The sequence below is a fragment of the Paralichthys olivaceus genome, chromosome 3, assembly GCF_024713975.1.
Source record: "Paralichthys olivaceus isolate ysfri-2021 chromosome 3, ASM2471397v2, whole genome shotgun sequence".
NCBI lineage: Eukaryota > Metazoa > Chordata > Actinopteri > Pleuronectiformes > Paralichthyidae > Paralichthys > Paralichthys olivaceus.
Genome location: NC_091095.1, coordinates 4,712,071 through 4,724,142, shown reverse-complemented (window position 1 = coordinate 4,724,142; position 12,072 = coordinate 4,712,071). Strand labels below are relative to the sequence as shown.

At 43.5% G+C, this 12,072-nt stretch overlaps 1 protein-coding gene across 2 annotated transcripts in view; it reads left to right on the top strand.

The window, feature by feature from the left end:
* Nucleotides 1-717: 717 nt before the first annotated feature.
* lrrc7 (leucine rich repeat containing 7) overlaps nt 718-12,072 on the top strand; it is a 78,526-nt gene continuing 67,171 nt past the window's right edge. For both annotated transcript variants that reach the window (XM_069521575.1, XM_069521574.1), the window contains exon 1: nt 718-1,152. The gene's annotated coding sequence lies outside the window, so the exon portion shown is untranslated. The remainder of the gene's footprint in view (nt 1,153-12,072) is intronic.

Here is a 12,072-nt window from a genome sequence, read left to right as displayed (position 1 = left end):
AATGTGACCTCCTTCACTCCTTGACTTTCTACTTTTGGTAAAGAGGGTTTGGTCAGAAGCCGGCAATTGTCATTATTTACTCTTTTCACATTTGCTATCACCTGAGTACAGTTTCCAGCTGCTCGCCATTGCTACTGTTTATTATTATTCGTAACAGTAGAGGAATTCTCTCAACTCACTCAAAGACTGTTAAGTTGAACGACACGTCTCTGCCCATCCCACATCAGGAGAGTTTCATAGTGAGCTATGAGGTTTCAGGTATTAAAGCTCCGTCAGTTTTCACCGTTCGACTGTATGTTGAGGGCAGTGATATTAAACAGGTTGGTTATGTGAACTTGTCCTTTAACTCCCTGTGATGCTCATACAGCAACAGTCCAGTCTGCTCTGAAACAACCTCCATAATAATGAGACAGAGAACTGCTGCTGAGGACTGAAATATTCAACATCCATCCACACCTCTGACAGAGGGAGGGAGAGAGAGAGAGAAACTGGGGAGAGAGGGAGGGAGAAGGAGAGATGGAAGGAGAGAGAGAGAGTTTAGAACTTGAACTCTCTCGTTCTCTCCCCCACATCCCTTCCCTCTCGCTCTGCAACACACACTCACACATGCCCGTTTGTTGCTAAGCAACTGTAAAATAAAGCAGCAGGCTCTGAAGTCAGAGAGAGAGAGAGAGAAAGAGAGAGAGAGAGAGAGAACTGCAATCCGGTGCTGTTTGTTTGGTTCTGTACATCATCCCACCACAGCTCTCTCTCCTCTCTGTTCCCATCTGTGGATCTGTGAGGAACTTGTGACTTCTGGTTCCTCTGTCGGCCCGGCCAATCAGCGCCGGCGAGGGGGACGGGCCCAGCGGTTCCCTAGGTTACCTGGCGTGATTGACGTGCAGCCTCCTGCAGCGGAGAGCGCACGGCGGTGGCGGTGGTGGTGGTTATCACTGATGCTCCAGCTTCACCCCACGGAGACTGTGGAGAAATCTGGATAAGAGAGGAGAGGAAACACAGGAGCAAGAGGGATGCTGATGATTTAAAAGTCCTTCGCTCTCCTCCTCCTCCTCCTCCTCCTGAAGATGAAAACTGGAGCGCAGGAGGAAGCCGGCTGAAGGGAGAGAGAGAGGAAAGGAAGGATTCCTGAAGAAGAGGAGAGGGGATTTGTAGGTAAGAGACCCCCCCACACCACTTTTCTGTGTCTGTCCTGGCTTCAGTCACTTGTCCTCTGATAGATTGGTCTCTGGGCTGTGTTTGGTGTGTGAATGGGTGAGACAGGGAGGAAGACGGATCCTCTGCATGCTGCGTGGCTGTGGAAGCTGTAACTGTATGAAACCTACATTCCACTGGAAGCCTGTTTTACAGTATGCAAAGGCTTTAGCTGAGTCAAGAGCAGCCGGTCGATGTATTTATAGATTTAATTACATATATATGTATATATATATATACATATATATGTATACGTGAAGCAGGGTGATTAGAATGTGTGTGTATGAGCTGGATCAGTCATTTCAGGGCTACAGTTACAGCTGAGGCCAGGATATCTAGGCTTGTCTACTGTATCTGCATAGGAGGAGGAGTATTAATTACATAACGCTCCATCTATACTCCTGAATCAGGGCTGTGCAGCTTCCCACTGTCCCACTGGTCCAGAAGAACCAGTGTCTGTAACCTACAAAGACGTTTAGTTTCTAATGTCACAGTCTCAACTGGAGAAATTCATCCAGTTCATTGCTCCTGATCTCTGCAGCTCTTCACTGGTGTGGACAGATGTGTGAATTAACAAGTGGCCAAAAAAAAGCAACTTTTGGTCCCTCGTGTCTTGTTGCATTTTGGAAACGTCGTTAAAAAGAGATGATGCGACACAGGTCGTGCATTAAAGGTTCAAGTAGCGCTAAGAGCTTGGCGTGCGTGCCAGCGCTCAGTGCCACCCAGGATTCCCCAAAACCTCCATTAGTAACCTGAGGTCAGACGACAGCCGGGCTCCTCGGGCCCTCAGGACTCTGCTCCTGCACCATCAGGGATTTCCTGGCTTTTTTCCGCTCAGCTGCTCCCCCCCCCCCCCCCCCCCCCCTCCCCAAGAGTCCTCGTAGCCCCACAACCCGCAGACACACTTTTAAGCTGTGAGAAAACTTTCTGCTTCTTCTTTTTTCGTTTTGGGGAAAATAGGATGGACGATAAAGTTGGCTCGTTCTTTCTGAAACACTTTTTGATCTTATTTGTGGAAATCGACTTCACCAAGTCATCTGAAAAGAAAACAGTTAGCCTGCTCATGCTAGCTCTTCCAGCATTACCGAACTTTAAATAATTAGGAGATTTTGACAGATGGTGCAGGCTGTAATGAACAAAATGTAACATTTGGAGTTCGGCTCCTGACCTCAGATCTTATTGTCAGATATAAAGTTGCAAATGCAAATTTATAGATTGAACTTATTAATGAATTTATACATTTTACAAGATAGTTATTTTCTGCCGTGTCATGCAATCTGGTGGACGGATGTGTTGTGGGTCAGGAAAGAAGTGGATCTGGTGAATTTAAATGTGGTTTCATGAGGAGACAGTTGGGCCTTGGTAGAAGTGTGTGCTTTCCTGAGTCATTCTAGTTTTTAAAAAATGTGTTATAGAGGTCGTCCACATCTGGAACTGACTTTAATACGACTTTCACAAGGATCTTTCGCTTCCTCTGCCGTCTTATTACAACCTCGTCCTTAATCGAGACATTTTTATTTGTAACAATTTGAGGTTGACTGACTCATAAAACTGTGATTCAGCTTGTTAATTGGAGAAAAACTCACTTACATGGCAGCCACACAGGTTTTTCATTTCATCACATGCTACATCTGGAGTGTTTGTGACTCCAGGTCTGATATCAGTCCGCTCAGTGAATTCAGATCCTCTCTGCAGGTATAAACCAGAAACGCCCATCTGTCACCTAAAGGCAGTGATGGGGGCCACGGGCAGGTTTTCCTGAGGGAGTTTCTCAGACGTTTCTCAGCCGCAGCTACAGTTGGAGGTGTTTGAGTCTCCAGAGCTGCTGCCGGCCTGCGTAGGAGGAAACATCTCATCTTCACAGCTTCGTCTATAGCAGATACAAAGATACAAAGCTTCAGGAATCGTTTCTGCTTCAGTAGATTGCGGAGCAGTGGCAAGGCAGAGGAGTGGGAAAAGGTTAGGGGGACGAAAACAAGGCCAGGAGCCAGGTTCGATCCCCATCACAAGTACATGGTCTCCACCCTCGCCCAGAGATTCAGTTTCCTCGAGTCAAGTTTACTGTAACGTCAATTGTTATGTGAATACTTGTTATCATCAGTGGTCAAAGTTTGACTGAACTCAGTCACTTTCCAGTAAAGTCTAAAGTCTTTATATACAGTATTTATATGCAGTCTACAGTACTTATATACATTCTACATACTTAATAAACATTCCGTATACTCAGTCTACAGTCTTAACATATAGTCTAAAGTCTTTATATGCAGTCTACAGAGAGAAACTGTTAGTCTGAGCTCATTCGCAAACAACATATCTCCCTAAGTGCAGATGAAAAATGTCCTAAGTACTCTGGTGTGTATGTGTGTGTCACTGTATGTGTGTGTGTTTGCTTGTCTGTCTGCACAGTTACTGTATGGTTGCATCATTCTCAGTAGGATTATGAAACAGTGAGAAATTAGAGGAAAGAGCGTGAGACAAAGGAGGAGAGAGAAGAACGAGAGACACAAACCTCGACAGATTTTGCAACAATAAAAAAACGTTTAATTCACGTGTCACAAATCAAGAAAACGAAGGAATTCTAACTAAAGGATTTCACTGTGCGACTCACTCAGATGATGAGCTTTGAATTGTTTCCGTTATTGACCGACGTGGAAGCATGTTAATCTGCGATCAGCTAACAACAGCCCATAATCAATGACTGTGATTGTCCTGTGGCTTCAGATAACTGCCGTGCTCCACGTTCGATGACTGTGTCTGCAAGAAAGAATCAATTCATACAAAGAGCTGAGGATCCATGAGCTTTCAATGCTATGACGTGTTTGACTCAGGCTTTTCAGAAACAAATGTTTTTCAGTATAATTATTGGATTCAACAGTAATAAATCTTACTTGTATAAAACTGGAGCAGTACTCAGTTAAGCTAATATCTCCTCCAAGGCCAAACTGTGCACGTTAATTCAAACAAGCATTATAGCCGAGGCCACGTTACTCACCTACGCAGTGGTGGTGGTTTAAAATATTACATGGATGATTCTGTCCGGGATTAATAGATTATAATCAATTATATCGTGTTTTTCTAGTCTTAATAACCAGCACATTATGTTTATAGTCACATGAATTAATTCACACACATAATTTACATCTATATACAGATTTAATACTCGATTGGCGCTCAGTGGAGTTCATACCTCCACTAAGGCCCAACAGTCCCTTAATGAAACCACACTTATTTCACTAGATCGGAATTTTTAATTGGATCTGCAGCAAATTGCACACACTCATAAAAATGCTGAATTTTATTGTTTCCTGTGAAATTAGTGAAAATGTCAAAAACACCATGTCTTACAATCCAATCCTGGATTCTGCCCCTTTGCTCAGATCCACCTAACTACTACCTGCTGATGATTTGTTATGCAGACGTGGATGAGTTTATACTGGGATCTTATGGTGTTTCAGGTTCCAGCTTATTTTCCTAAATCTGTTTCTTCTCTCCGCACCAGTTGAGTCTTTGTTAGACGGCTGATGAAGCGCTCGCCTGTTTTCATGCGGCTGAATCATGTTGTGATTAATTTGCTGAATTGTGCTCCGGGGCGAACATAATAAAAACAGACCGTGGAACAAAGGGCTGTTGTGTTTACGGCCTTAGTAATTTCTTTGTTTATATCATCAAGTGTCACAACAAACAAAACACAAGTCCACCCACAAACACTGTTTTATTTCTAAATTTGATACAAGAAGAAAAAGTAAAATATCCTGTAAAGTGAAATGTTGCTTTTGTGAATCTGAGTAAAAGCAGAGAGTCGGAGACTGTTGTCCACTAATCACTGCAAAGTAACACTCTTTGATTTTGTTCTACTGTTTTATTATTTCTTTTAAAATAAATTAACTCTTATGTTAAATAATAATAAGTATTAGATCCCAATGACCTCTGACCCACTATGACCATGAGACACATGATGCTGTTAGTCTTCATCTTCCCAATCAGACGGTGAACTTTACTTCTGAGGAGTCAATGTTCTAGTCTGTGTTTGTTAACGAGATGAAGAAAAAATACTCAACTGATTTCCATGAATGATTTCTGAAAGCATTCAGGCCCATTCTTAAATAATCTGGACCACATTAAGAGGAGTGATGCCATAATCATGAGCAAGTTAAGAAACTATTTCAAAAAACGATTATTAAAAGCTATATTCTAGTCTGTTGGAGGGAGAAAAGGAGAAAAGTCCTCCACTCCTCTCCTCATCTCTTCTCCTCTCTTCATCTTCTCCTCATCTCTTCTCCTCTCCTATGATAAGCTGCAGCGCTGTAGGTTACCATAGCACCCGGGAGAGAAAAAGTCAACCCACACAGAGTCTCCTGCATGCCTACCACTCATTCTCTTCCTCTCTCTCTCTCTCTCTATCACTCTCTCTCTCTCTCTCTCTCTCGCTCTCATCTTTCTACTGTCTCTCCATCTACTTCATCTCTCTCTCCGTCCCTCCGGTCGACGACAGCACGACGCGGTCACAATTTTTTTTAAGGATATGGTTAACCTCTCATGGTGAATTTGTGCATCTGTGTTTACCTGCATGTGTGTGTGTGTGTGTGTGGATCTCTCTCTCTCTCTCTCTGTGCCGGCTCGTTCACATAGATGCTCAGTGATGAATATGCAGATATGTTCTGCCCAATATGACAACTCAGCTTCACTGTCCGCCCACATGCACAGGATGCCCATGGACACACACACACACAGATCCACGGGGGGGGGGGGTGCTCTGGTTGAGGCCCCTCAGACTCCTGTTACCACCGATGTGTGCGATGTCTTCTCTCTTCTGTGTTTGTTTGTTTTCTCCTTGAACAACCAAAGTGTCAGTAATTACTTCTGTTTAAATGTTAACATATCGCTCATTTGAAGTGTGTCATTGTTTGTGAGCTTGTGCTCGAGTGCATTTTCAGAGAGAGAGGACGAGTGAGTCATCAGAGAGCCTTATCCCAACCACTAGCCAATGAGAGGGAGCGTTTCGAGTTCGCTGGTGAACGACAGTCTACAACGAGCAAAGGCCGGTTTACGTGGACGCCATATTGTATATTCCAGCAACGAGTGCACATATGAGAAACACTTATTTAAAGTAGCTGAAGTCAAACTGATAGTATTCACTGTACACACCTGTCCCTTCTTTTCCTTCCCTCCATGAGAAAAAAGCAAAGCATTTGTGGGCTTCTCGAATGTTCCTGCAACTCAAAAGATTTACCCACAATGCTCAGCTCTGGGACACATGGCAATGACAGTGGAATTGCTGGAAAAATCAATTTAAAACCAAACGTGGAGAGGGCTGGAAAGATAGTGTTTCATCTTCATCATAAACGTGTCGTGAAGTAGTTCCACGGCACAAGTGCAGTGTACGAAGATGTGGCCCAAAGTCTGACACATCAGCTTACTCACAGTGTGTCTGGGACTAATGATTTAAAACAGTGTTGTTTCATTCCTTGAACAGTATTCAGAGCTCTGGTAGACTGTGGGCCGAGGGGTTCGGGACATCAGACCTGGGACTTGATATAAAAGCCGGAGTTTTCTGCATTTGAATGAACTTTATTAGCCAAAAGTATTGTTGATGTGTTGTTAAGGTGTCTCCATGAAATTCCACCTGACAAAACATGAAGCTATTGGACCTGGGGAGAAAGGTTGAGGGTGGGGGGGGGGTCGAGGATTAGAAGAAGGACATGAGGTAAAACGGAGGAGAGCCGTCTGCTCTGGCACCGCGTCCATTGTAGTTTCCAGTGATCTTTCTGAGGACCATCTGCTGTCTGCTCCATTCACTGTTTACTGTCTAAATAATCAATGTGGTCTGATGATCAGCAGGATGCTTCCCCATGCTGCTCGGAATTTGCCAAACTCGGTCAGTCCTGGGGAACCCCCCCCCCCCCCCCGAAACTAGTCATTGTCTAAAACGCAGATTACATAATCAGAATTCTACCATCAAGAGGTTTAATAGATAACAGGAGGCTGGTTGAAAAGTTTACACGAGTCTAAAGTTCCCTTCAAGGGTCAAAGAGTTGTTAACTGCTGAAGAACAGATTTAAAATTCACTGTGTGTGTGTGTGTGTATGCAGCAGGTGGAGCCCTGGTTCCAGTGCTGGATGTTAAATGTATAGATGCACCTTTAGTGTTGTCACTTTACAGTCGGGAATTAAAACCTGCTCACACACTCTCATTGTGCAGGTTCACTATTGGTTGATCAGATTATCTCAGATTTAAAAATTCTCAGCTGAGATGTAGTAATTCAACACAGTCACACTGTTGACGTCATTTTCACTTTTTCATACGTATATTCACCAAAGTGACAGAAACAACTGAGTGAATTTATATAATTAACAAAATAAAAGTCATACAAGAATTGAAACCATTGATAGAGTGAGACGATGACAGTAAACTGAACACTGTTGTACGACAGATGGATTTAATACATAGATACATCTCCTCTGTTCCCTGCTCAGCTCATTAGTTTCCATGGCAGCAGCGTGTTGCTGAGCTGGTCGTCAGGCTGCCCACTCAACCTCAACACACACACACACACACACACACACACACACACACACACACACACACACACACACACACACACACACACACACACACACACACACACACACACACACACACACACTCTCACACACACTCTCATTCACTCATAGATAGACTCATACACTGACACATATGCAGTACAGTGTCACTGACTCACACATTCATGACATGTTACATATAAATACACACATAAAACGCACACAGAGCAAGACTCATACAAGTGTTTGGATGCTTTGATATCATCCTCACTGTAACTCCCCTCTTCTGTTCCGTTCTCTGAGGTGTGTGTGTGTGTGTGTGTGTGTGTGTGTGTGTGTGTGTGTGTGTGTGTGTGTGTGTGTGTGTGTGTGTGTGTGTGTGTGTGTGTTATCCAAACCGGAGACAACAGGCCTCATCTAGCGTCTTTAGGAAGAGTTACTGATCAGATGCTTGCGGACACGATGTCCTCGACACAGACACGAACAGGCGCGAACACATGCACATCAGTGTGTATTTGGTTCTCACGAGGATGGAAGAACAGAAACACACGCATGCACACAACTCCTTGAGCTGTGGTGTGTAAAGGCTATAGCCCACTCAGAGCGCTGCAGAGACAAAGACAGAAACAGAAATACCAAAGTAGGTTAGAGCAGAGCATTCTGGGATGGCAGGATACCCCCTGGGCTTCCGCAAGAGGCTCTCTTTCTTTCTCCCTCTCGCAGCTTCTAGCTCCGACTCTTTTCTTTCTTTTCACTTTTTCCCTGCATGTTTCCCTTCCTGCTCTATTTCCCTCTTTCTCCTCACTGATTCCATCTCTCTCTCTCTCTCTCCTGGCCTGTTTTTCTCTTTATCTTTTTGAATATGCTTGATTTCCTTTGTGTGTGTGTGTGTGTGTGTGTGTGTGTAAGAGAGAAAGCGAAAACGAGGTAATCCCTCTCACATACTAGATGAAGACTTAAATCAACGTTGCACTTTAATCGGTGCCACATCAGATAATTGATTGTATCACATTCACATGGCTGCGTTTTAAGAGCGTCTTGGTCCTAAACTTTACCCACTTATGTATTTATTCTGTCCTTCACAATGCAGTTCAAGCAGGTGATGTTGTCGAGGGTAAAATCGTGATTATTTTCAAGGTGGTTCGCATCCAGGAGATTTAAATGCTGTTTCATAAGGGGACTGTTCAGGTACGTTTATCAGTTTCACGTCAGGTTTTTAGCATTGTTTGTCTTCTTAACTGAAGAAACAGCTTTGAAAGTTAATTTAATAAATGTGAGGCACAGTTTTAAAAGTTGTGGAAGACTGCTTTTTAAGAATCAGTGTCCAGCCTGAAAACAGTCCCCGGTGGTCCCATCCATTCAGAGCGGATGTGCATCGACTAATAACCATCCACACTTATATTCACACCCATCGGGCAATCCTAAATATCCAATTAACCTTGACTGCATGTGTTTGGACTGTGGGAGGAAGCTGGTACAGGGAGAACATGACAACTACACAGAAAGATCCAGTTTAATCCTGAAGACCTCGAAAATTTAACCCGGTTTCACTTTTCAGTGAATCTAACGTTTTTACATGGATGCTCAGAAGCTGCTTTATTCTTTTTACCTTTCAAGCTTCATATTAATAAATGTGGGGAATGAAATAACCAATTTTTAACCTTTAACATTTTACTCTTTCGTTTTGTTTGCTCCTGAGCCATCCACTCAGTCCTTTCCACTCGTCTGCCCACTCACCAACTCCCTCCCACTGTCCCTCAAATCCCACCCCTTCATTTCTGCATCATGTCTAAAAAATAAATACAAATCAAGTTCTGCACATTTGTACGTTTCATGAGGAAACATAGACCTCATCTGTGTTTGTATCAGATTGCTCTTTTCACTCATGCATGTGAGCATTTAGTATTTTTGTCATGCGTCATTAGGTGAGCAATATCTGGAGATTCCTCTCCGTCATGCTCTTCCTCCTGTGACCTTGATCTATTTTTTACTATTTATATTCCCAGAATCACTCAGGTTTGTTGATTAGTTTTATTTATGAACATCACAAAAGATGCTCTTTACATTGGTGTTTTGTGTACCTGTCATTTCCCGGTGACGCAAAACCTCAGAAATAAAGAGGAATTGTAAATTTTGTTTCTCTCTCATAATCATCCACTTATTCGTACAGTCATTTATTTCTGTTCCCCGGCTGATTCGCTCGGTTAATTCCATTCATCCGCTCCTTTCTTCCTGTCCTTCCGTCCTTGTTTCACTCAGCATATTGTGGGGATGAAGATGAAGGAGATGAAAACAGAGTGACAGACAGAGAGAGGAGAGATGGATGGAGCAGGGGGAGGAAAAGCTCGCTGGCTGGCAGCTCTCTCAGAAAATCTAGTGTGTAGTTGAAGAGTCGCTGGCTTGATCCCCAGTGCCTGGCTCACTGTGCCCACTACAACGCTCTGAATCACAATGAAACTCCTGGGGGACGTTTTCTTTCCCCTTTGCTGAAGGGGGCTTGATTTTTAAAAGGTTACATAAGCCATTAATAAACAATACTTTCCTTCCTGAATGTAAAGCAACCTGTCGATAGGAAAATGTAATGGCTCAGATTTTTTGCTGCAGTAAAACTTTGTCCAGTTCGGTTTTTGATGATGTTTCGTCGGGAAGTTTTGTTTTTAGTGTCGTTTTTATACTTTAAAACCTCACATGCCCGATGATAACATTACCCCACTGTTTAAAAATGAAGCCAAAATATCCCAGGTACAAACGTGGCCATCTTTCGCATAAATGACAGAAAAAGTCTTTGAGAAACGTTTATTTGACATAGTTGGGTCCATATATTAACATGGAGGAGGTGAGATTTATGACCTATATTGCAGCCAGCCACCAGAGGGCGATCAGGACACTTTGGCTTTACTTTTGGGGAGCCATCTTTAAATAAAATCTTTGATAAATAAATATACACGCACAAATGTACTTTAGTTCCTTAGAAAGGCAAGAAGAAGAAGAAGAAGAGAGATGAGGAGAGGAGTGTGAAGGAATGAGAGAAAGAAGATGAGATGAGGAGGTAGATGAGAGAGAAAAGGAAAGATGGAGGAGAGGGGACCGATGTGGGTTTCACCGCCTTGGGCAACACTCTCCATGCATCCCTCCTCACGTGGCTTCTGCCCTCCCTCCTCCTCATCCTCCTTTTCTTCTTCGTCACTTTCCACCTCTCCTCTGCCCCCCCCCTCTCGTCCCTCCCACCCTAAGACAGGAGCATGCAGAGGATGGGACGCATGGATTGTTTTCCCTCTGTGTCTCCTACCTTTACCATCTCGTCACCCCAGTAATGCATGAGCATGCATGTGGCGTTTTGCACATGTAGGCCTTACAAGTGTGTGTGTGAGAGAGAGAGAGAGTGTGAGCGTCCCAGAAAAGGCGGACCTCAGGGAGTCGTGCTCCAGTTTCACTCCTTTATTAATTCACCCTTCGCTCCCGCTCCGTGTGCCAAGATGGACGGGCTGGAGAGCGAGGACAAACAGATGGAAGTGAAGGAGTTCAAGGGAGAGAGTCGAGACAGACCGTAAACACTAGAAATCTCTATCTGCCCTGAAGTTTTTGGTTATCTCAGAAGAAATCCATTTTCATCGCCCCTCGAATCCTGGAGAAGTTGCAGCCGTTCATCCAACAGGAGGCACTGGTTCGTTTTCTAACGGCAGATAAGAAGAGGGTGAAGCAGCCGGTGGGCGGGCAGGAGAGTCAGCATTCAGAACGGACGGAGAGAGAAACTGAGACGAGGACCATTTCGTTCTGTTCACTTACTGTCACATGATCTGCTTCACTCTTTGGTCCATGAGGAGGGACACACTTGTAATTATTTATTGATCGTGAGGGAAACTGCAGAGATTGTTCAAGATGCTGTCTTTGATTTTGCCTCATGAATGAGTGAAACATTCTCTTATCTGGAATCAGTTTTATTAGAAAGTTTACCTGTATGAAACCACTTGATCCAGATTTTATTTGGATCCAAACACTCAATTATACCAAACCCCATAAATATTACAGAGATTCACACAAAAAAAAGTTTTCTTTAAAAAACATCCTATCAAGCAATTTAAAAGAAAGTGAAAAAAATATCCCAGATCCACACCAACATGTTCTTTCTGTTCTGTTTTAGTCCGTCCAGCAGTTTTTTTGCCAAGATCTTGCGAACAAACAAACAAACAAACAAAGGCAGATGAAGGAGGTAAAACTCGTCTCTGTAGACCTGCTCTGCACTGAATGGAAGACGGACGCAGTTAGAGACTGTTTGCCAGCAACCTTCTCCTTTTTCACTCAAACAACGTCATATCAACGCAATCACAAATAGTTTCCACTG